Source organism: Vipera ursinii (genome assembly GCF_947247035.1).
Source record: "Vipera ursinii genome assembly, chromosome: 6".
Lineage (NCBI taxonomy): Eukaryota > Metazoa > Chordata > Lepidosauria > Squamata > Viperidae > Vipera > Vipera ursinii.
Window position 1 is genome coordinate 35,195,231 of NC_139515.1, and position 26,685 is coordinate 35,221,915.

The following is a 26,685-nucleotide window of genomic DNA, read 5'->3' on the forward strand; positions in this document are numbered from 1 at the left end:
CTGCTGTATATTAGTAGTTGGACTAGACCCGACATTGCACTTAGTGTTAATCTTTTATCACGACACGTAGGCAAGGCAAAACAGTTTCATTGGACATGTGTTAAAAAGTTATTGAGGTATCTAAAACACACCAAAGACATGAAGTTGTTGTTCGAACCAACACATACTGACTATGCAGAGTTATGTTGTTATGCAGATTCAGATTGGGCGAGTGATAAGAAGTCACGGAAAAGTACATCAGGTTACATGATGTTCTTAAATGGATGTCCTGTTTACTGGCATGTGCGTAAACAGAATCTTGTTTCTTGTTCCTCTACAGAAGCTGAGTATGCTTGTGTGTCTGATGCATGCAATTCTTTAACCTGGTTTGATGCTTTAGTCACAGATATCTGGACACATCTGATTCGACCGATCACTGTGATGGAAGATAATGAATCTGTGGTTTATATTTCTGAAACACGTTTTACAGGTTCAAGGTCCAGACACATTGACATCCGATATCAAAACATAAGGCAACTGGTTAAACAAGGTTTTGTGACATTACAGTATGTGCCTACACGTGATCAAATTGCTGATATGCTGAACAAACCACTTCCTGCAGCCCAGCATGAGTATCTGCGTGAGAAGATGTGCCTTACTTTTTTTTTATTAAAGAGTTTTACAATATTTTACAATATATCCCCAAATCCCTCCCACCCCAACCCCCCCACTTCCCCCCCCACTTCCCAGAGCTAAATACAGGATTATAGTTACAACAATCATATTCTAAATAAAAATTTACACAATATACAATCAACCAAATTCGTACTGCGCTTTAACTCTCTCTTAGCATAACTATTAACAATAACAATATCCCACTAAATTCTACTCATAAGCTAAATGGAACTTTTTGGTCCCATATTTGTTTTCAATATAATTTATCCATCTCCTCCAAACTGAAATATATCTCTCCTGTGAGTGATCCTTTAAATAAGCAGAAATCTTGGACATTTCTGCAAGATTAGAAACTTTAAACACCCATTCTTCTACCGTGGGCAGATTGTTCTTCTTCCAATATTGTCCCACCAGTAACCGTGCTGCCGTTATCATATTCAGCATCAGATTAGTCTCTTTGACATCACAATTTACAACAATACCCAGTAAGAACAATTGCGGGGAAAACTTTATCTTCCTCTTAAAAATCTTTTGAATGTTCCACCAAATTTTAATCCAGAAGGCTTTTATGTTTCTACAAGTCCACCACATGTGGAAATAGGTAGCTTCTAAGCTACCACACCTCCAACACTTAGACTGCAGATTAGGATACATGTTGGACAACTTCTTGGGATCCAGATGCCATCTATAAAACATTTTGTAAAAATTTTCTCTTAAATTTTGAGCCTGGGTAAATTTAACATTTCTGACCCAAATTATCTCCCAGGTGTCCAACGAGATTGGTTCCTGAATATTTTGTGCCCACTTTATCATGCAATCTTTAACCAATTCCGTTTCCGAATCCAATTCAATTAAAGCATTATATATCCTCTTTATATGTGCACATTTTGAATCTCTAATTTGCTTTACTAAATTTTCATCTGTAATTGTGATACCAACCTTTTGATCTGACTTCCACCTAGCTTTCAATTGGGTATATTGAAACCAAGAGTAATTTATGTTTTCTTGTCTTAACTCCTCTACTGATTTAAGTTGCCAATCATTCCCTTGCAATTTGAGTGGTTCCTTATAAGAAACCATATCCATACTCACTCCCATAGACACACCCTCTATCGCGTGTCCAGGAATTCCCCAAATCGGTATTTTATAATTTAACTTATTATAGTACTTTTTCCAGACACGCAGTAAAGCACTTCTAAGAATATGGGATTTAAAAGCCCTGTCTACCTTCTTATCATAAAGCAAGTATGCATGCCATCCATATACCAAATCCCATCCCTCAAGATGAAGTATTCTCTTGTTAGTTAAATTAAGCCAATCACTAACCCAGGTCAAAGCAGCCGCATCATAGTACAATTTCAAATTCGGCGCCTTGAGTCCCCCTCTTTCCCTGGCATCCTGTAAAATCTTGAATTTAACTCTTGGTTTTTTCCCCGCCCAGATAAATTTGTTAATACCCTTCTGCCATTGATCAAGGTTGGCATCCTTTTTCAGTATAGGTATCATCTGAAACAAAAAGAGGAACTTTGGTAGAACATTCATTTTAACAACTGCAATTCTTCCCAGTAGTGATAATTGTAATTTTTTCCAATTAGTTAAGTCCCTTTGTACCTTCAACCATAGTGTTTCATAATTATTCTTATACAATTTTACATTTGAGGCTGCAATATGCACTCCTAGATATTTAACCTTCTTCACTATTTCAAAACCTGTTAAGTTAGATAACATATCCCTTTCACTCATAGATAAATTCTTGGATAATATCTTAGTTTTATTACTGTTCACCTTAAACCCAGAAACCTTACCATACTGAGTTATAATTTCCATCAAGTCTACAACCGACTGTAGCGGTTGGGATACTGTCACAACCAAGTCATCAGCAAAAGCTCTCAGTCTATAATCATTCTATTTTATTTTAATTCCCTTTATCAAAGAGGACTCTCGAATTTTAATTAGTAAAATCTCTAATGTTAAAACAAACAATAATGGTGATAGGGGGCAGCCCTGCCTTGTACCTTTTTCAATTCTAAAAGTCTCTGTTAATCCCCCATTAACTATAATTTGTGCAGTTTGTTGTTGATATATAGCTTTAATAGCATGTAGAAAACCTTCTCCAAAATTCATCTCCTCAACAACTCTTAATAAAAACTGCCAATTCAATTGGTCAAAGGCTTTCTCTGCATCCAAAAATATCAGTGCTGCGGAGACTTGGTTGTTCTTATCCAAATATTCAAGCAAGTTAACAATTTGTCTTACATTATTTTTCATATACCTCCCAGATATAAATCCCGATTGGTCACTATGAATCATTTGTTTCAAAACTTGCATTAATCTATTAGCCAATACTTTAGCAAAGATCTTATAATCTGTATTTAAGAGCGATATAGGTCTATAATTTTTAGGTTGGGTAAGATCTTGATCCTCCTTTGGGATCAACGATACAAAAGCTGTCCTCCATGATGGAGGAACTGCGCCTCCAGTCTGAATTTCATTAAACAAAATCTTTAAGGGTTCAATCATTTCAGGCAGCAACTTTTTATAATAAATTGCTGTTAATCCATCTGTTCCTGGAGTTTTGCTCAATTTCAACTGTTTAATAGCTAAAGAAATTTCTTCTGGTGTAATTGGGCAATTCATCTCAAGTTGTTGTTCTTGTGAAAGTCTTGGAAAATGAGCTCCCTGTAGATACTTATCTATATCTAGAGCTTGTATATTCTCTTTAGAATATAATTTCGAATAAAAATCTAGGAAACTCCTCTTAATCAAATTTTGTTGGTAGACTTCTTTTCCTTTATATTCTATTTTGTCTATAGTACGTAATTTCTGTTTCTTCCTTAATTGATAAGCCAGCCATCTACCAGGCTTGTTGGCGTTACAGAAAGTATTGTGTTTGGCATAACGCAAATTAGTTGCTACTTGATCAGCCAATAGCATATTTATTTATTTATTTATTTATTTGTTTATTTTTATAAATCGCCCTTCTCCCGAGGGACTCGGGGCGGTGTACATATTAAATTGTTCTTTCAATAAATGTATTGAGATTTTTAAATTATTATCCAATGGATTCAAAATAAACTTTTTCTCTTTAGTTTTAATCTCTTCCTCGATATCTAAACGTTTTTGCACTTGCTTATGCCTATAAGCATTATTCATATAAATCAAAACCCCTCTCATATAGGCCTTACTAGCATCCCAAACCATTTCCATCGAAGTACTTTTATGCATATTCGTGACAAAAAATTCTTTCATATGTTCTCTATATTTCTGCAAGAACAAGTCATTTGTAAATAAGTTCTCATTCAGCCTCCAGGATCTCCTACTAGTGTCTTCAGTAAAGAGCTCCAGCCAAACAGGACTATGGTCAGACATTGTCCTAGGGAAAATCTTAACATTCTTAACCGAGGAGGAAAGGTCAGTAGTAATCAAAATGAAGTCAATCCTGGAAAAAGATTTGTGTCTATCCGAAAAAAAGTAAAATCCCTGTCTCTCATATTCCTTTCCCGCCATACATCTCTTAATTCCAGATCTTCCTTCAAATCAAAAAAGGCTTTAGGCAATTTTGAGTTACAAAGGGTTTTAGAAGACCCCTTCTTGTCTTCAGATGGCACCAAGACCCCATTCCAATCCCCCATCATAATAACAGATTTGTAATCCAGTTCAATTAGCCTTTGGTGTAAGAATTTAATTTTTTTTGCTGTTGTTGATTTGGAGCATATAATCCAATAAGAAGAACTTTCTTTCCTTGTAATGTTAATTCAATACTAACATATCTCCCTTGCTTATCTGATTCAATCAATCTTGCCGAAAAGTCTTTTCTTAAGTAAATAACCACTCCAGCCTTCTTGTCCGGAGCAGAAGATGCAAAATATGTTCCCAATCAGGAATTAGTCAAATATTTTTGATCTCTTAATGCAATATGTGTCTCTTGTAAACAAACAACGTCATTTTTATGTTGTTTCAAATAAAAAAATACTTTCTTTCTTTTCTGTGGTGAATTTAGCCCGTTAACATTCCATGTCAGGAACTTCACCATCTCTGGTGACCATGAGCCTTTGGAACATGGCCTGAAGATCAGCTGTTGCTCTCTTAGACGTGCTCCTCCCACGGGCTCTAAAACAGTCACATCTTGCGTAGCTGAACCAGTTGCAGACTTCTGTTTTTGTTCCTTTTCCATACGCTTATGTGCAGCTCTTGTCATCCTCTGTTTTTTTGGGTCTTCCTTTAATATCAAATTCTGCTCTATGGCCTCCGGTTTCTGGATCTCCTCAGGGGGCAGTAACATTGCCCCTTCACTCAATTGTTTATCATCTTGTCTAGCTTCTGTTCTCTTAATTCGGGGAGATGGTGGTAAACCTGCTTTCAGGACCTTAGTGTAGAAATCTTTTGCTTTTAAGATTGTATCCAGTCTGTATCTGGTCCCTGCATAATTTACCACAATTCCAATAGGAATTTCCCATCTGAACTGGACTTGTCGCTTCTTAAGCTCATCAGACAAAAAGGCAAAGTCTTTCCTCTTTCCAAGAATTTTTGAAGGTATCTCCTTTAAGATCATAATATCTTGGCCTGCAATCTGGAATTTTTCTCGATAAAAGGCCTGGATAATAGAATTTCTAGTTGATCTCCTGGAAAAATAGATCACTACATCTCTAGGTAGACTTTTTTGCCTAGCAATCCAGGAGTTAACTCTAAATATCTTATCCATTTCCTTAAGTAATTCTTCAGGTTCCCATTTCAAAACAGGAGCCACTGCTTGTGCTATTTCCCATTCCAGATTTTCTTTAGGATTCTCTTTGAGGCCTCTAATACGCAAAGCAAACTCCATGCTCTTATACTCTAATATAGTGACCTCATCCCCTGTTCTGTCAATCTTGGCCTCTGCTCTATCAACCTTCTGCTCAGCATCAGTAATTTTATTTTCCAAGTTCTCCACATACTCCATAACTGAATCCACCCGAGCATCCAGGCGTTCTATATGTGCAGCTAAGCCCTGGAGTGCAAGCACTATATCTTCCCTCATCTGGTTGTTTTGATTCTTTATTTCTTGTTGCAGAACTTGCGTTGACTGCATCACAACTTGCTGGATGTCTGTCAGTGTAAATGCAGGAGGTGGGGGAGAGGGTGGTTGTACTGTAGGTTTCATCGAAGTCTGCCCTGCAGTTTGTGGCATAGGTGAGGAGATAGCGTTCTTAGAAAGCAGGGGCCCTCCCCCACGTTTCGCAGCCATCTCTTAAGTTTCAATTTCCTCTTTCACCCAGCAGAATCAAAGTTCAGGAAGAAAAGGAAAAAAAAAGTAACAATTCTCCCAGAGTTCTTAACTTTCAATAAGAAGAATAGGGAACAGGCTTTCAAATACACAAAATCAAATACACAAAATCCAATACTGAATAGAGTCAATTGCGAATTGTATCTCTTGCTTTGTAGCAAAATATAACACTTTTCAAACACAGTCACTTCACACAGGAGAGAAACACTCCAGCGCCATTTTCACTCCATTTCACACTTGAAGCTTGAAGAAGATAATGAAACTGAGTTAAAGTTAAGATCCAATTTAAAAATCCAGATCTTCCTGCTTTGCTCTGCCTGCTTTTCAAAATACTCACAGTCCCCTCTAAGCAGCAGGTGCAGTTGTCGCGTCTTGTTCCACTCCTTTTGGAGCGAAGACGTCCTGGGAGCGGAGAAAGCCTGGGCTCCGAGGGAGCTCACCCTTTTATCCCCCAAACTACTTGGGAGGACCATATGAGGGCTCTACCTCTATCCAGGCAGGCTCGCCTCTCCCTCTTCTCCCAAAGAAGAAGCTCCAGTGCCACGGAACAGCTGGTTTTGCTGCCTCCGGGCGTTTTGACGCTTCCCAGGATCGGGCGGCTTCAGAACGCCGCCATTTGAAGCGGCAGCGCTACCAGAAGTCCGAAGATGTGCCTTACTTGAGTCTTCACTTTGCTGACGAAAGAAGGGGAATGTCACTGCACGTTTTTTTTTTGTTCGTCAGAAAGTTCATCTCTAACTGTACATTTCCCCTGCTCTCTGCACCTGTTGTGATAACTTATCTGGTAACCATAGTGAATCCCATATGATAAACTTTAAAGCCTTAAAAGAAATCAAATGGCTAAGCTAAAAAATTAAGCAACCTTATTTGTACCTATTAAAAAGCTCTTATTTTTGTGGGGACCTACTACCCTATTTTCTGCTTAAGCTGTAAAAGAAGGGAAAAAGAAAAAATGGACTAATTGGATAAAAGCCTCATATTAGTCTGGAAAAAGATTCTACATCTTATTCTATATCCTATTGATGACATCTTGTGGCGAAATGTGGTATAGCAAGTAAACCTTTTTTATTGTGAGAGCTGGCTGAATAACAGATCTGTCCTTGACATTATCTTCAAAGATAAGAATTGGGAACACCTGGCATTGAAAACAATCTTTAGGAATACTGGAGGTGGACAATCATTGACTCTTATTAAAACAGCCTGCACGAAAGACCTATCTGTAAAACATCAAAGAAATGAAGGATTATATTTTTATTTTTTTAATTTTAATTCCATTTATATCCCGCCCTTCTCCGAAGACTCAGGGTGGCTTACAAGCTTAGCAGTAGCCTTCATTCTATGTATATGGCTGCTTATTAGGGCTTTCACACAAACCCCAAGCGGCATTATTACAAAGTCAGCTTATTGCCCCCAACAATCTGGGTCCTCATTTTACCTACCTCGGAAGGATGGAAGGCTGAGTCAACCTTGAGCCTGGTGGGATGCGAACCTGCACTAATTGCAGGCAGCTGGTGTTACTTAAGGAGGCATTAGCCCACTGCTCCACCAAGTCTCAGACTCATGAACTAGCCATCACAGATGCAGATGCACTCGGGAAGGTTTAAGGTTTATTAAATTTATATGCCGTCCTTCTCCCTGAGGACTCAGGGAAGGGTAGGGAATGCTTCAAGAGAACGACCATTATTTTTTCTTTAAGGGATAAGAATTTAAAAGACCAAAGAAGAGGGGGTTTTTTCCCCTCTTCTTTCGCTCTCCTTCCCCTACCCTGAGCAATTCTGGGCAGACAGCCAAGAACCGTTTAGCTAAAAGAAACACCCTGAGGGCAGGAAACCACAGACCCACGCCTTGTATAAACAATCAAAACCCATCAACCCCAGTAGATAGGAACAATATAGAAACCTATTTGCATGAATAAAAAATATCTCCTAAGGGCAAGATTGATCACTCCCGGTCCAAACACAAGCTAAGGGAAATTAAGGGAACAAATACCTTTACAAAATCTTAATCATAATTTCAATAACTCCTAGGATATAAGAACTGGACCCCTCACCTTGAAAAGACACTAACTAGTCCAGAAACCACCGACGCTTCACTACTCCATCCGGTTTCTGCAATAAAATCTACTTTTTGGCAGCTTGCTTCATTTACTGTCAATCCTTCCGTCTGAGCTGAAGGTTTGCTTCCCAGCTGGAAAACTGAACCAGGGAAAATTCTTCTCACAATTTGGCGACCACGAAGAGGCTCCAGCCAACTCAGCCACCAGACCAGGCCCATAGGGCTCCTACCTCGCCAGCAGCAGACTCCCTTCAGTCTGTAGATAAGCCCACAGACCTTGCGTGGAAAGCAAAGGGAGTCCTTGAGTCTTGTGCTCAACAGCTGCCTGAAAGTTGGTGAGTACCACCAAAATTATAAGTTTGGGGACAAGGGGCTGGCGTATGTGTCAGTGGGTGGGCTTCTTCCTCTGATCACAACTAGGATTTCACCTCCCTCATGCTTTTTCCTAGCCACCACCAGGTCTGCTGCTAGCTTCACCAAGCCGTAACCAGCAGAAATTTGGAACGCAAGGGGGTTAAAGCCGGAGCATGGAACCTTGCGTGATAGAAAAGAGTGGGGGAGCCAAATGTGTCTTGAATGAGAATTAAGGGTGGATTAACAGGAAATCCTGTCAGAAGTCCATAAGCAAAGCTCATCTGTAGGAGGGGCTCATACTAGTGCACAAAGCATAGGTCCTCCCAGACTCCTCCTGAGTCTGAAAACTGAAGGCACTGAGGTAGAAGGATGCCGCGTACCTGTCTGAGCCGAGGGTGGCAGGTCCTCCCCAGACCCCCTTATGGTCTGCAAAGTGACAGCAGGGAGTTCCCTAACTAGGAGGGGCCCATACTTTGTTAGGGAACTGAAGTCCTCCTGGGCAATTTCTTTTGTGTGCCCAAAAACTGACAGGCGGGGAGGCAGGGATACTGTCACTAAGAGTGACTGGGAAGTGCCGCTAGGACCTGACTAAGCTGATTGAACCCCACATCAGAAGGGGAACATGGGTAGCTGTAGTTCGAGGGTCAGAATTAGGACACCTATTGGAGATTTGTTCAAGGTGTGGGAGAGGTGAGTACCCATCCTGGATGGCATAAAAAAGAAACGAGCACAGAAAATTTGTAATGAGTGGGCTTTGCTGAAAGATGGAACTGGGAGACCAATTTGGCCAAGAGACAGTACTTTTGATTTTGCAACATTAAAAGCACTTAGACCACTAATAGACCCAGCCAAATACCCTATTGGTATTGCTGGGCGGAATTATCCAGGATTAAAAATCCTGCCCCAAAGAAAGAGGGAGATAAAGGAGCCTCCCTTCCCACTGCAGGCAAGTTTGAGCCAATGATAATGCCTCCCCTTCAGTAAACCAGTCCCAGGAAGGACAAGAGGGCAATTGGAATACGTGCTGACACATAAGCTGTTTTCCACATCTGACATAGTCAACTGGAAAAGGGACACTTCCTCCTTTAGGTCTAACCCCCAGGCTGTGATTCATATGTTAAAAACTATAATAGACAGCCATAACCCTTCATGGGGGGGACATGACTCAGTTGCTGCACGTCTTCTTAATGAAAGACGAACTGCTAAAGCTGTTCAAAAAGATCGTGAAAATAGCCAGATGACCAACAATAGTTACCCCAGGGCAGATAGCCCCAGTACGAGTTGCCTGGCCAACCAGTTGTCCTGACTGAGACTATAATGCTGACAACCATTGGGACGAATATAACCAGGCTAAAGATAACCTGATGGTAGCCCTTCAAGAAATAGACAAAAAGTTTAAATTGGCAAGAGTTTCAAAGAATGACCCAGAAACAGAAAACCCAGACGCCTTTTGGGTCTGCCTCTAGGAGGCAGCCATAGCCCATGCTCACTTAGATCTTAATTCTCTGAAAGACCAGAGAATCCTCACCTCCACCTTTGTGGACCAATCTACCAACATCATTAAAACACATTTCCATCGAATTGTGTCAAATTGGTCCAGCCTGGAGCTTTCGGAGTTGCAGAGAATTGCAAACTTCATCTATGACCAGAGAGAGAGGCTGAGAGAGGAAGAAAAAGAATGAAAAGAGATAGAGAGAGAGACAGGAAAAGTAGAAAGGAAAGGAAGGAGGACCTGCAAATCTTCGCAGCCATACATAATGAAGCCAGACAAACAAACAACCTGTCATTTGAGAGGCGACATCAGTGCCCACAGTGTGAGGAGGAGGGATTGCCTGAACATAAGTGTCAGCACTGCCTTAAGTGTGGCAAAACGGGCCACTTTAAATATAACTGCAGAAAAAACCCTTGTGACACCGCCAGTTGCCACCCAGAGCTCCTTTTCCTAGGAAGAGATCCTTTCAAAATAGGGAAAGGAGATATCAGGAAGAGCCCCCTTGGGAACAGAAAAGGGAAAACGAACTCCCATATCAATGACTAGACTCAGGAAAAGAGGAATTTCTAGCCACTTTTGCCGGGCTGGCCATTCCCCTAAGGAGCAGTCAGGACGGGGAACCCTCATTACAATCACAATAGGGGGAAAAGAGTATGAATGTTTGGTAGATACCAGAGCCACCTCATCTCTCATCACTACCCCTCCCTTTAAGGGCTCCATAATACCAGGAGCCCAGGATAATATAGTAGTAGTGTGTGTGTGTGGGGGGGAATTATCTCCGTAAAATTCACCAAAGAATTGAAAGTAGAGATCAGCCCTTTCTTTTTGAATCATGCCTATTTGCCCACAGTCTCCTTTGTCCCTTATGGGCTGAGACTTGCCGTGCAAAATAGGGGCCACAATAAAGTGTAACAAAACTGGAGTAATATTAGATATTCCTGCAGAGCACAAACATTTTTTAGTCCTAAACAAGGAACAGCTGCACGAAGATTTTAGAAACTTCCCCGCCTCCCTCTGGGGCTGGGACTCTACCAAAGTAGGATATTTGAAAGGAGCCACTCCAGTCAGGATCCAGGTGAAAAAGGGACCACCCCTGTGCGTTCCCCAATACCAGATCCAAACCAAAGCGACAAAGCCCATCAAGAAACTAATTGAGGTGTACCTAAAACAGGAGGTTCTTCGTAAATGCACCTCCCCCTGTGCCACACCTATTTTTCCAGTCCGCAAGCCAAAATTAGACCAGGACGGAAATCCAGTCTTCAGATTCATTCACAATCTAAGACTGGTAAAACAGTCACGTGATACCCCATGCCCCAATAGTCCCTAACCCAGCTACCCCAAGGACATACAGAGTTCTCCACCCTTTTTTGCAAATCCTTAAAGCAGACCTTTCCTCCATAGCCCTGATGGTCCAATATGTGGATGATCTTCTGCTTGCCTCAGACACTGACCAGATCTGCAAGGCTGACACCCATAAGCTGCTTTTATCATTAGTACAGAGGGGGCATAAGGCGTCACCTTCCAAACTGCAATACCTGCAACAGGAGGTCACCTTCCTGGGCTATATTATTGCCCCCAGAATCTGAAAGTTAGCTCCAGGGAGGGTTGAAACTATCCTTAAGATGAAACCCCCTTGTACAAAAAGACAGGTGCAAACCCTACTGGGTGTCCTGGGGTTCTGCCGCCCATGGATTCCATCATTTGGGGAGTTAGCTAAACCTCTCATTCAACTAACTGTTAAAGACATGCCGGATCAAATTGCCTGGACCAAACCACTAACCTTACTTTCTCAAAGATAAAACAGATGCTAGCATCAGCGCCAGCACTGGGTCTTCCCAATTACAAAAATCTTTTCTGCTGTTTATCCATGAAAACCAGGGAGTGGGATCAGGGGTCTTAGCTCAGCAATTTGGATCTTCACTACGACTGGTCACATATTACTCAGTACAGCTCGATCCAGCAGCAAAGGGAATGGTCCCATGCCTGAGACCAGCCACCACAGAAATTGTAAAAAGATCAAAAGACCTAGTTCTGGGCCACCCCCTTGTCCTAAAAGTACCCCATGATGTGCTTGCTATCCTTCTGAAATCACAAACGCAAGCCTTCACCCAGCAATGTCTAGCTCAATATGAAGCCGAGCTCTTCACCACCGATCACATTTCATTCGAGAGGTGTATGACTTAAATCTGGCTACCCTATTACCAACAGAGCAAGCAAAGGAAAACCTGCATGATTGCCTACATCTTATCCAAGACACAGAGCTGCCCCAACCCGACCTCACCAATATCCCCCGGTTAAATCCGGATTTTCTACTATTCACAGACAGTTCTTCATATATGCATGAAGGGGGTAGAGTGATAGGAGCAGTTGTCGTCTCTCTCCACGAGATAGCGTGGGCAATGCTGCTCCCACCTTCTTACAGCGCTCAAGCTGCTGAACTCATGGCTTTAATACAAGCCTGCAAGGAGGCGAGGGATCATCTACCAATGTGTACACAGATTTAAGATATGCGTTTGTGATCTGTCACGCTACTGGAGTGCTATGGAAACAACAGGGATTCCTGACGTCGTCAGGACAACCCATAGTACACACCAAATTGGTCTCTAAATTACTAACTGCTGTTCAGTTGCCCTCTAAAATAGCAATTATACATTGCAGGGCACATCAAAGGGATAATTCGGAAATAACGAAGGGTAACCACTTTGGAGATCAAGCTGCCAAATGGGCTGCCATACAGCCTCTACCAGCAAACCCAATAGCCCCTGCTTTGAGGGTAGACACAGAAATCCCATAGAAAGACAAACTGGAGGAGGGGGAGGGGGAACACTGCAAAGAAAAATTAGAGGCAGATTTTAGGGAGGGGTTTTGGAGGGTCCCTGATGGAAAACCTATATCCCCCTCCATCTCCTACGACTTATCTGTCAAAGGTTGCATGCCAAAGGCCATTGTGGAACTCAAGCAATGGTAGATGCTATACAAGGAGTCTGGTATGCACCAGGAGTATATCAAAAAGCCACAAGAGTAGCAGGGACGTGTAAAACTTCTCAGACTAATAACGCCACCTCCAGGAAGGCTACCCACATTGGAGGTAGACCATGGGCTCAACACCCATTCGAAAAATTACAAATGGATTACATACAGCTGCCCAGAGTGAATGGTTTTCAATATGGCCTTGTATGCAGGGACCAATTAACCCACTGGATTGAGGCTTTCCCATGCCACCATGCTACAGCACTAGAAACAGCCAGGCATCTATTAAAAGATATAGTGCCATGATTTGGGGTGGCCAGCATTATAGACAGGGATAGAGGGAGAAATTTTTTAGTGCAAATCCTTACCCACATATACCAAACCCTTGGTATCAGATAAAACCTACACACCCCTTTTCTCCAACTAGTTCTGGAGGAACAGGAAGCGCTAACCTGGAAATATTCTCCCGGGTAAACTTTGCCAGGAGACACATTTAACATGGCCACAAGCCCTATCCATTGCTTTGTTTTACCTAAGAACCAGGCCTCAATGAGACATGGGTCTGTCACCCTTCGAACTACTTTCTGAAGGCAAGCTGTTAAGGCAAACTGGTTAATTGTCCTATTAGGAAGTTTCTCCTTAATTCCAGGTTGCTTCTCTCTTTGATCAGTTTCCAACCATTGTTTCTTGTCCTTCCCTCTGGGGCTTTGGTGAATAACGTGACCCCCTCTTCTTTGTGACAGCCCCTCAAATACTGGAATACTGCTATCATATCTCCCCTATTTCTTCTTTTCTTTAGACTAGCCAAACCCAAGTCCCGCAGCCGTTCTATGTTTTATGTTCGTATGTTTTAGTCTCCAGGCCTTTGATCATCTTAGTTGCTCTTTTCTGAATTTTTTCCAAACTCTCAACATCTTTTTTTTGATATGGTGACCAAAATTGGCTGCAGTATTCCAGGTGTGATCTTACTAGGGTTTTATAAAGCAGTAGTAATACTTCATGTGATCTTGATTATATGCCTCTGTTTATACAACCCAGGATTGTATTAACTTTTTTGATTGCTGTTGCACACTGCTGGCTCATTGTCAAGTGATCAGCCACTAGGACTCCAAGGTCCTTCTCACAGGTCTCACTTAATCTGTACTCGTACCTTTGATTTTTCCTGCCTAAATGTAAAACTTTGCTTTTCTCCATGTTGAAACTCATTTTGTTGGATAGGGCCCATTATTTAAGTTTGTCAAGATGTTTTTGGATCCTGAGTTTGTCTTCTGGGGTGTTGGCTACTCCTGACAGTTTGGTGTCATCTGCAAATTTGATGAGTTCCCCTTTAGTTCCCTCATCTAAGTCATTTATAAAGATATTGAAGAGTACTGGGCCTAAGACGGAACCTTGTGGTATCCCGCTGCTTACTTCTCTCCATGTGGATGTAGTACCATTGAGGACTACTTGTTGATTTCTATTTGCCAGCCAACTACAGATCCATCTGGTGGTGATTTGTCTATTCCACCTTTTTCTAGCTTACGAAGCAGTAGATTCTGGTCTACTTTGTCAAATGTCTTACTGAAATCTACGTATACTATGTCCACAGCATTTTGCTGGTCTACTAGTTTAGTCACTTTATCGAAGAATGAAATAAGATTGGTTTGACGTGATCTGTTTCTAATGAACCCGTGCTGGCTACTAGTTATAAATTTGTTTGTTTCTGATGTCATGGTTCCGATGAATGAGACAAATCAAACAAGTTGCAGTCATATTATTTATCTAAAAAGTCTTAGTAATGAAACAAAACATCAGCGCTCATGGAGGGATGCTAGCATCTGAAATCTCCTCTCCCCAAACCCATTGTAACACACACACAATCCCCACCCTTATCTACACATTATAAATCACATTATCCAATTAGTTTCACATTTATTTTATTTTATTTATTTATTTTAATTCCATTTATATCCCGCCCTTCTCCGAAGACTCGGTGCAGCTTACAAGCTTAGCAGTAGCCTTCATTCTATGTATATGCCTGCTTATTAGGGCTTTCACACACACCCCAAGCGGCATTATTACAAAGTCAGCTTAATTGCCCCCAACAATCTGGGTCCTCATTTTACCTACCTCGGAAGGATGGAAGGCTGAGTCAACCTTGAGCCTGGTGGGATGCGAACCTGCACTAATTGCAGGCAGCTGGTGTTACTTAAGGAGGCATTAGCCCACTGCTCCACCAAGGTCTCTCCTCCCATTCTGTACACAGGCTTCTTATCTTCTTAAAATAGACGTTAAAAATTCCCTCTTGCAAGATTCAAAGTGAAGCAGTTTAAACAAAAGGCTGTCTCTTACATTGTCAGTGTAAAAACATGTCAATGTTTGCAGCATTGACATCCAGCCATCCTTACAAAAAGAACAGATCCCATAATGTAAACAAACACAAGTTAGGAGCTGACTTTTGGTTTGTTGGGGTGTTTCTCATAAAACTTTTTGATAAGTCTGTCAGCTTTCATATTTATTTATTTATTTTTTATACCGCCCTTCTCCCGAAGGACTCAGGGCGATGTACAGGGCAATACAATAAAATACAATATATAAAAATTAAAAAGATATTAAATACAATAAATTTAATAAATTACAAAACATTAAAAAAAACCCAAACCCATCAGACCAGGCTGGCTTGTTCAAATAAATATGTTTTTAGGTCACGTTGGAAGGAGCGAAGGTCGGGAGCCGTCCGGAGCTCCACCGGTAAACAGTTCCACAGGTCTGGCGCGCCCACAGAGAATGCCCTCCCCCTGGGGGCTGCCAGTCAATACTCTTTCACTGACGGCACCCTAAGGAGGCCCTCTCTGTGGGAGCGCCCTGGACGAAGGGAAGTTGATGCCGGCAGCAGATGTTCCCGTAAGTAACCCAGGCCCATGCCATTTAGGGCTTTATAGGTCATAACCAGCACCTTGAATCTTACCCGGAGGGCAACTGGAAGCCAATGCAGCTCACGGAGTAGAGGTGTTACATGGGAGTATCGGGAAACTCCCACCACCACTCGCGCGGCTGCATTCTGCACCAGCTGGAGCCTCCGAGTAGTCCTCAAGGGCTGCCCCATGTAGAGAGCATTGCAGTAGTCCAAACGGGAGGTCACGAGTGCATGAATGACTGTGCGCAAGGCATCCCGGTCACATCTCCTATATGATCATCCAAGGAGAGCTGTGAATCTAGGAGGACACCCAAGTTACGAGCCCTATCTACGGGGGTTAATATCTCGCCCCCCATAATTAACGGTGGAATATTCTGAATTTCCCGAGACGCCGGCACACACAGCCACTCAGTCTTGTCAGGGTTGAGCCGAAGCCTGTTCCTCCCCATCCAGACCCTCCAGGCAGCGGGACATCACAGAGAGGGCATCACTGGGGTGGTTTGGGTGGTTTGGGGTGGTTTGGGGTGGTTTGGGGTGGAGATAAAAAGCTGGGTATCATCAGCATATTGATGATACCCAACCCCAAAACCACGAATGATCTCACCCAGCGGCTTCATATAGATGTTGAACAGGAGAGGCGAGAGGACCGACCCCTGAGGCACTCCACAAACAAGAGGCCTCGAGGCCGACCTCTGCCCTCCTGCCAACACCGACTGTGAACGTCCCAGGAGGTAGGAGGAGAACCACCGTAAAACGGTGCCTCCCACTCCCAACCCCTGAAGACACCGCACCCAAATTGCTTCAGACAATGGGTATCCCTTCTATTATACTAGGTACTGCAATTTTCCCTTAAAGATTCTAGAGTCAAGGATATGTTTCACTTCATAATGGGTCTGACCCGCTACTATGAGGGGTCCAGGAGCTTTCTTAAGGCGAGGTCTTAAAGCAGAAGCTCGAAAAGGTTTCAATAAGCTGCAATGGAACACCGGGTGAATTTTTCCCAAAAGTCTGGGGAGTTTCAATTTTACTGTGACCGGGTTGATGATTTTCATAATGGGGAAAGGCCCCAAGAATTTTGGTCCCAATTTCTTGCTGGGTAATTTGAGACGTAAATATTTAGTTGACAGATAAACCTTTTCCCCCATTTGGAATGTTCTTTGGGGAGCCCTCTTTTTATCAGCCTGTTTTTTATAAGTCTCAGAAGTCTTCTTTAACACCATTTTTGTGTTTCTCCAAACCTCTTCCCACCCCCTTATCCATTGATCAAGTGTCTGGGAAGTGGAGGGCACCTGAGGATAGTCAGGCATCGGGCTGAACTCTTTTCCTGTGGCTACTCTGAAAGGCATGTAGCCAGTGCTGCCGTGAACAGAATTATTGTAGGCCACCTTGGCGAAAGGGAGAAGGTCAGTCCAGTTTGTCTGTTGGTAAGAAACATAGCATCTGAGGTATTGCTCCACCATTTTGTTAGCCGATTCTGCAGCCCCATTGGTAGCTGGATGAAAAGCAGATGATAAGCCTTGAGATGATCCAATTAATTTAAGGAAATTCCTCCAAAATTTTGCTGTGAACTGCACTCCTCTATCTGAAATTATTCACTTAGGGGCACCATGCAGTCGGTAGATATGTTTCAGGAACAATTTAGTTAGTCATTGTGCAGATGGGGGTCCTTTATAGGTGATAAAATGAGCCTGCTTCAAAAACAGATCTATCACAGTCCATATGACAGTATTTCCTCTAACGTTGGGTAGGTCTACAATGAAGTCCATAGCTATTTCTTCCCATGGTTGAGAAGGGTCTGCTACCGACTGCAGTAGCCCAGGGGTTTTCCCTGGAATTCTTTTCATGGTGACACATACGGTACAATGAAGCCCGATTGGTACGGGTCTAGATAATCAGCTTCCTCCAGGAACAGAGGGAGCTGATGCGCCACGACGCTCTCAACAACCTTTGCAAGAAAGCGAAGATTGGAGACCGGACGAAAGTTATTTAATACAGCTGGGTCCAGGGCAGGCTTCTTGAGGAGGGGTCTCACCACCGCCTCCTTCAAGGCAGCGGGAAAACTACCCTCCCTCAGAGAAGCAGTTATCACTGCCTGGAGCCAGCCTCGTGTCCCTTCCCGGGCTGCATAAACCAGCCAGGAGGGGCACAGGTCCAACAAACACGTGGTGGAGCTCAGCTTCCCCATGATCCTGTCCACATCTTCAGGAGTCACAGGATCAAACTCCTCTCAGATAATATCGACAAGACTGCCCTCGTCCTCATCGTCAGACTCTGCCCAGTCGGAGTCCAAACCGGTCCGAATCCGAGCGATTTTGTCCAACAGATGTTGACTAAACTCCTCAGCACGACCCTGCAAGGGCTCCTCCCTCACCTCCTGATTAAGGAGGGAGCGAGTTACCCTAAACAGGGCGGCCGGGCAATTATCTGCGGACGCGATGAGGGCAGCAAAGTGATTAGACCTTGCCGTCCTCATCGCTGCAAGATAAGATCTCGTGAAAGACCTTAGCCGCAACCGGTCGGATTCAGATCGGCTAGATCTCCAACAGCTCTCTAGGCCCCGTCTCCGACGCTTCATCTCCCGGAGCTCCATGGAAAACCATGGTGCCCATTGGGATCTGCACCAGGTCAAGGGCCGCATGGGTACAACCCGGTCAAGTGCCTCCATGGCCGCCTTTTCCCAGGCTTCCACTAGGGCATTGGCCGAGCTGTGAGCAAAGGAGGCAGGTGGGGACCCAAGCGCCGCCTGGAACCGCTCCGGGTCCATTAAGTGCCTAGGGCGGAACCATCTCGTTGGTTCAACCACCCCACGATGGGGAGTGGCAAAACGGAAGACCAACCGCAGGAGGTAATGATCGGTCCATGTCAGGGGTATAACAATTGGAGAACCCCCACCCAGATCATCTAACCACCGTCCAGATAGGAAAACCAAATCAAGCGTGTGACCCCCCCCATGAGTTGGACCCTGAATAACTTGCGTCAGGTCCATGGCCGTCATGGAAGCCATGAACCCCCGAGCTAACTCAGATGATCCCCCCAGGGATGGTAGATTAAAGTCACCCAAAACCATAAGTTTGGGGAACTCAATCACCAACCCTGAGAGGATGTCGAGAAGCTCGGGCAGGGCTGCTGCTGTGCGACTAGGCGAAAGGTACACCAGCAGCAAGCCCAACTGAGCTCTAGGGCCACATCTCAGGAGGAGGGACTCACACCCGACTATTTGGACAACGGTGGCCTCCCGCGGACATAAGGTCTCCCTCACAACTACCGTCACTCCTCCACCCCTACCCTGAGCTCGAGGCTGGTGCAGCACCCAGAAACCCGATGGACAAAGATCAACCAGAGGGACACCGCCCTCTGGGCCCAACCAGGTCTCCGTGATGCAAGCCAGGTCCGCATGCTCCCCCTCAATCAAATCACATATAAGGGGAGCCTTATTAGCTACGGACGTGGCATTAAGATACACGAGCCTGAGCTCAGGTGGCTGCTCATCCCCGCCCCCGGAACCATAGGCTGAAACCAGGGGGTCGGAGCTTATGATGCCAGCCATCTCTGCATGTTAGGGAGGTTTGATTATCTTTGAACCATTGATCAGTAAGGTGCTCTCATTTTAACTTCTTCACTCCTGGGTCATCAGGATTAGGGGTTCTGCGAGGTGTGAGTTGTGCCACAGGTTGTGAACTGGGGATAATTGCCTCGTAGACCTCTTCACGTTCACTTTTGTACTGTGGCAATTGAGACAGCACATCAGCTAGGAAGTTTTTCCTTCCCAGTATGTACTTTAAAGTAAAATTAAAACGGTTAAAGTACTGTGCCCATCGTACTTGCTTTGCGGACAATTCGCAGGGAGTTTTTAGTGCCTCTAAATTTTTGTGATCTGTCCATACTGTTGCCAAGTTAATAGCCCCCATCTAATTGCAAAGGCCTCCTTCTCCCAGACTGTCCATCTCCTTTCGCCTTCCATGAATTTCTTAGAGGTGTAGGCACAAGATTGTAGGACTCCACTTTTATTCTTTTGTAGTAATACAGCTCAGACTGCCACGTTGCTGGCATCCGCTTGAATTACAAAGGGCTCCCTTGGGCAGGGGTGCTTTAGGATTGGTTCAGCCACAAATAGTCTTTTTAAATTCTCAAAAGCTTTCTGACAACTCATAGTCCATGCTAGTGGTTGGCCAGGTTGCGGTTTTCCCCCTCCCTTACCCATTTTGAGTAGTTCTGTAAGGGGTAGAGCAATCTCAGCAAAAGAGGGAATGAAATAATAATAATAATAATAATAATAATAATAATAATAATAATAATAATAATAATAATAATAATAATAAAGGTCATCTAGTCCAACCCCCTGCTCAGGCAGGGAACCTTATAACATTTCAGGCAAATGGCTGTCCAGTCTCGTCCTAAAAACCTCCAGTGTTGGAGCATTCACCACCTCTGGAGGTAGGTTGTTCCACTGGTTAATTGTTCTAACTGTCAGGAAGTTTCTCCTTAGTTCTAGGTTGCTTCTCTCCTTGACTAGTTTACATCCGTTGCTTCTTGTCCTGCTTTCAGGTGCTTTGGAGAATAGCTTGACTCCCTCTTCTTTGTGGTATCCCCTGAGATATTGGAACACTGCTATCATGTCACCCCTCACCCTTCTCTTCGTTAAACTACACATACCCAATTCCAGCAACCGTTCCCTATATGTTTTAGCCTCCAGCCCCCTAATCATCTTTGTTGCTCTTCTCTGTACCCTTTCTAGAGTCTCGACATCTTTTTTACATCGTGGTGACCATAACTGGATGCAGTATTCCAGTTGGCCTTACCAAGGCATTGTAAAGTGGTATTAGTACTTCACGTGATCTCGATTCTATCCCTCTGTTAATGCAGCCTAGCACTGTGTTGGCTTTTTTGGCAGCTGCAGCACACTGCTGGCTCATATAGAGGTGATTGTCTACTAGGACTCTGAGATCCCTCTCACAGTTACTACTATTGAGCAAGGTACCACCTATACTATACCTGTGCATTTGATTTTTCCTGCCTAAATGTAGAACCTTACTTTTTCACTACTGAATTTCATTTTGTTAGATAGTGCCCAGTGTTCGAGTCTGTCCAGATCCTTCTGTATCTTAAGCCTATCTTCTGGAGTATTGGCTATTCCTGCCAGCTTGGTGTCGTCTGCAAATTTGATGAGTTCCCCATCTATCCCCTCATCCAAATCGTTAATGAAGATATTGAAGAGCACTGGGCCCAGAACAGAGCCCTGGGGCACCCCACTACACACTTCCTTCCATGTAGATTTATTTATTTATTTATTTTATTACATTTATATACCGCCCTTTCCCGAAGGACTCAGGGCGGTTTACAGGGTAATTAAAAAACAAAGATACAAAAGTTAAAAAACAAATTTTAAAAAAAATTATATTTGTCCCTGCATAAATAAAACCCCAGTTAAAATAAGATTAATCCTCAGCCTGGGCCAGAGAGCTCGAAGAGCCAGGTCTTCAGGCCCCGGCGGAATGAATGGAGGTTGGGGGCAGTCCTCAGCTCCACTGGCAGCTGGTTCCAAAGGGCAGGTGCCCCCACTGAGAAGGCCCTATCCCTGGGTGTTACCCGCCAGCAATCTCTTACCGGTGGCACCCTGAGAAGACCCTCCCTGTGGGAGCGCACTGGACGAAGGGAACTTGATGCCGGCAGCAGGTGTTCCCTCAGATATCCCGGACCCAAGCCATTTTGGGCTTTATAGGTCATCACCAGCACCTTGAATCTCACCCGGAGGGCAACCGGAAGCCAATGCAGCTTGCTGAGGTGTTACATGGGAGTATCGGGAAACCCCCATCACAACTCGCGCGGCCGCATTCTGCACCAGCTGAAGCCTCTGAGTGGTCCTCAAGGGCATCCCCATGTAGAGAGCGTTGCAGTAGTCTAAATGGGAGGTCACGAGCGCATGAGTGACTGTGCGTAGGGCATCTCGGTCCAGATAGGGTCGCAAATGGCGCACCAGGCGAACCTGGGCAAAAGCCCCCCTGGTCACGGCTCATATATGGTCTTCAAAATTGAGTCATGAATCCAGGAGGACGCCCAAGTTGCGAGCCCTATCAACGGGGGGGTAACACCTCACCCCCCATCGTTAGAGATGGAATAGTCTGGTTGACCCGAGATGCCGATATGCACAGCCACTCAGTCTTGGCGGGATTGAGACGAAGCCTGTTTCTCCCCATCCAGACCTGGACCGCCTCCAGGCACCGGGACATCACGGCGAGATGCAGTTCCATTGAGGACCACACGCTGAGTACGGCCTGTCAGCCAGCTATGAATCCATCTGGTGGTGATGCTATCTAACCCACATTTTTCTATCTTATCAAGTAGTAGGTTGTGATCTACTTTATCAAATGCCTTACTGAAGTCCAAGTAAATTATATCTACAGCATTCCTCTGGTCCACTAGTTTTGTCACTTGGTCAAAGAATGTAATAAGATTTGTCTGGCATGATCTGTTTTTGACAAACCCATGTTGGCTTTTAGTGATGACTTTGTTTGCATCAAGGTGTTCGCTGATTTGTTGTTTGATTATCTTTTCCAGAATCTTCCCAGGTATTGAGGTCAGGCTGATAGGTCTGTAGTTTCCTGGTTCTATTTTTTTCCCTTTTTTGAAGATGGGAACTACATCAGCTCTCTTCCAGTCCTCTGGTAGTTCCCCAGTGCTCCAGGATTTTTGAAAGATATAGTTCAGTGGTTCTGAGATCACGTCTGCCAGTTCCTTGAGAACTTTGGGGTGTAATCCATCTGGTCCTGGTGATTTGAACTCGTCTAGGCTGGACAGGTGTTCACTTACCATTTTTTGCCAATCTTAACTTGCATTTCTATTCTGTTTTTTATGGCACTGGTTTTGGTAGGTTTGACTGTTTTTTCCCTTTGTGTAAAGACAGATGTAAAAAATGAGTTAAATAGTTCTGCTTTCTCCCTATTGCTTGTCACCTATTGCTTGACTGTAGAAATTGGGAAACCCTAGGAAGCTTTGGAGCTGTTTGCAAGTCTTTGGGGACTGCCATTCAATTATCGTTTTCACTTTGCCTGGGTCCATTCGATGCCCTCGTCGGAAATTCTATAGCCAAGATAATCCAATAGGGTTTGGTGAAATTCACATTTTGACATTTGACATAAAGCTTGGCATTCAATAGTTTAACACTTCTACATACATTTGTTAACTGGTTGGCAAAGAGTTCATCTGTTTCTTTTGATTGGTTGGGTGGCCTGTAAAATACACATATGGCAATGTCACTTTTTTCTCTTATATTGACCCATATGCATTCTGGAGAGATTTTATCTTGGATCATGTGCATTTCTGTAGTTATGTAGTGTTCTCTTACATATATAATCTTAGAATCTTACATATAAGATTCTTCCATTCTGTAAAGTGCAATGAGAAGGAGCATGATATAGCCATCCTGTATGGAAGATCCCATGCTTTGAAACTTGCTTATCCCCAAGATCTTATTACTTATGGCTACCTAGAAGGGCTGGATCTATTTCAGCCCCCATCAATTAAACTAGACCAGGAATCAGAAAAGCTAAAACTACTTTTATAGAGAGTGGTTATAATAACAGAATTTTGTAAATCTGTTTGTCCTCCCCTTCTTTACTCTTGTGAATTAGGGAGGTATCTATCTTTCACAAATATTCTGCTTATTGTGGACACAGATGTTTTTGTTGTTGTTTAGATTCCTTTTTTTGCTTACCTTTATATTTTATAAATAACTCAAAGTGGCAAACATACCTAATATTCCTTTCTCTTCCTATTTTCCCCACAATAACAACACTGTGAGGTGAGTTGGGCTGAAAGACAGAGTAACTGGATCAAACTCACCCAGTCTGCTTCCATGCCTAAAGCAGGACTAAAACTCACGATCTCTTGATTTCTAGCCTGATGCCTTATACCTAATCATTACACCAAACTGGTTTTGATAATGGAGCTCATATAGTATACCTCAGTCAAGATCATCTTCCTTACTCTTGTCAATTTACATTTTTATTTTTTTTTGTCTTTATTTTTTTTCTTTTGAATAAAATAAAGTTGTATGAAAAAAATTATCTTCCGTACTCTTCATATTTTGGAAGTTGATTGTATTCAGCCGTTGTTTCCAGAATAGATAATTTTATAATCTATCAGCTGCATTATTATACTAGTCTATGTTATCATTATATTTATGTTTTATGTACTATCTGCAACCTTTCAGATTGAAATAACTGAAGCAAGGAAAATAGGTAGGTGTTGAGATGCACCAAAGAGAGAATGCAAGAATTTTTTTCTCTTTATTTTAATATTTCAAAGTAACCATCATAAAGTCAATTAGGGCAGGGGTCGGCAACCTGAAACAGTGAAAGAGCCACTCGGAACCGGTTCCCTCAAAAAAAAACACCTGGGGAGCCGCAAAATGTGTGTGCGCATGCACGCGCACACACACATACGTACAACAGGGGGCTTGATTGAAGAGTAGAGCCACCCTAAGGCGAGACATGCACCAGCCCTGCCCCCATCGCTTCTCCTCCCCTTGGAAAAGACTGCTCTGAGGGAGCTGAGGAAGAGGCCGAAGGGGAGAAGGAGCTGCTGCAGCAAATCTTCCAAGGCTGCTGCTCGGACTTGCCTATCTCAGTTTGCTTTGGGATTTGAGGGTTTTTGTGGGATTTTTGCATGCAGTTTACTTGGGGGGGAGGAGGAGGAGGAAGCGCGGAGCAGTGAGGGGAATAGGGCAGAGAAAGAGAGAACGAAAGGCAGACGAGGAGGGCTCCTCCCTTCCTCTCCAAGGCAAGCTGCCCTCCTCTCCATCCTGCACCCCTCTCCAAAGAGTTTGGCTGGCAGTTTGTCAATCACCATTCTTCCTCCTCCTCTTCCTCCTCCTCATTCTGGCTTGAGCACAGACTTTGTGCCAGAAGAAGAAGAAACGGGGCGCTTCCCCCCCACCCGCTGTTTCTCTTCCTCTCTTCCTTCTCCCATCACTTCTTTGGCGCGTTTGCTGGGAGCCCGCCCAGATTTGAACACCTTGGATTTCGACTCTTCCTCCCACACACCCCATCTCCATGCATCCTTTATTCCTCCCCCCACCCTGACACCGGCACAGCCCATCCCCTTTTTCCTGTCCTTCCTAGCTTGCAATGGGACTAGCATGGAAGGTGATGCCGCCGCTGCCACCACCACAAAGAGGGTAGCAGCCCTGGCGCAGAGGCCAGAAGGGACTCTGCTTTCATTGTTTAATGATGGCTTCTCTCCAGCCATCCAATTGCGTGGCTCCTCCCTCCTCCAAGCCTCGAGCTCGCCGGCCCTCTCTTTTTCCTGCAATTCCCTCATCATCATAAAAAATAATGAAAGGTATGAGAGACAGCAGCAGCGTTTTCAGAGGAGGGGAGCCCGAAGAAGGCGCAGCAGGTGGGAAAAGGGCTGCTGCCGTCTCGCCCAACTCCATCCCCACCCCACACTTTCGCAGCAGGGCCATCCGGCCCTTTTTCCACCTGCTGTGCCTTCCTCGGGCTGCCCTCTTCCGACCACGCTGCTGCTGTGTCGCCCAACTCCCTCCCCACCCCACTCTTTTTTTATTGAAAAGTTTTAAAATACATTTTTAGAACATATACCCCATCTCCCCCACCCCCCTCCCCATCCCTCCCATCCCAACACTCCCCCTGACTTCCCAGAGCTGAATACAGGGTATTACATCATACAATCTTACTCTAAAATATTCTAATTACTATAATTACTCTTTAAACCATATCGCACTTTAACTCTCCTTAGCCATAGAAAACAAAAATAATACAGCCTCTAATTATAATAACTAATAACTATTCATATGCTAAATGATACTTTGTAGTCCCATATTTGTTCTGAATATAATCAATCCATCTTCTCCATTCCACTATATATCTCTGTTGCGAGTGATCTTTCACATATGCCGAGATTTTGGCCATTTCTGCCAAGTTCGAAACTTTCAAAGTCCATTCTTCAATAGTAGGCAGATCCTCCTTCTTCCAGTATTGCGCTACCAAAAGTCTTGCAGCTGTTATTAAATTCAGCATCAATTTAGTTTCTATAGCAGTACAATCAGTGATAATACCCAACAAAAACAATTGTGATAAAAATCTTATCTTTTTCTTAAAGATCTTCTGCATATTCCACCAAATTTTAATCCAAAAAACTTTAACTTTTTTACAAGTCCACCATACGTGATAATACGTTGCATCATCACAACCACATCTCCAACATTTTGGCTGACAATTTGGATACATACATGCTAATTTTTTGGAATCTAAATGCCATCTATAAAACATTTTGTAAAAATTCTCCCTTAAGTTTTGTGCCTGTGTAAATTTAACATTCCTAACCCATATTTTCTCCCAAGTATCCATTATTATTGGTTCTTGAAAATTCTGGGCCCATTTTATCATGCAATCTTTAACCAATTCCGCTTCTGAGTCAATTTCTATCAATGCATTATATATCCTTCTTATATGCGCTCGACTTTGATCTCTAATTTGCTTTACCAAATTCCCATCTGATATTGAAATACCAATTTTCTGATCTTCTTTCCATCTAGCCTGTAACTGCCCATACTGAAACCAAGTTTGTACTATTTTTTTTCCTTTTAAAATATTGAAAGACTTCAATTGCCATTCATTCTTTTCCAATCTAAGAATTTCTTTATATGTTATCACATCATGTTTAAATCCCACATTTATGTTTTCTATTGCATGTTTAGGTATTGCCCAAATAGGAATTTTATAATTCAATTTGTGTCGATATTTTTTCCAAACTCTCAACAAGGCAGACCTTAATATATGTGTTTTAAAAACTTTGTCCACTTTTTTTATCATACAATAAATAAGCATGCCACCCATATAACAAATCACACCTTTCAATATTCAATAAACTCCTTTGTGTTAAATTAAACCAATCACTAATTGACGATAATGCTGCCGCCTCATAATATAATTTAAGGTTGGGCACTTTGAGACCACCTCTTTCGCGTACATCTTGCATTAT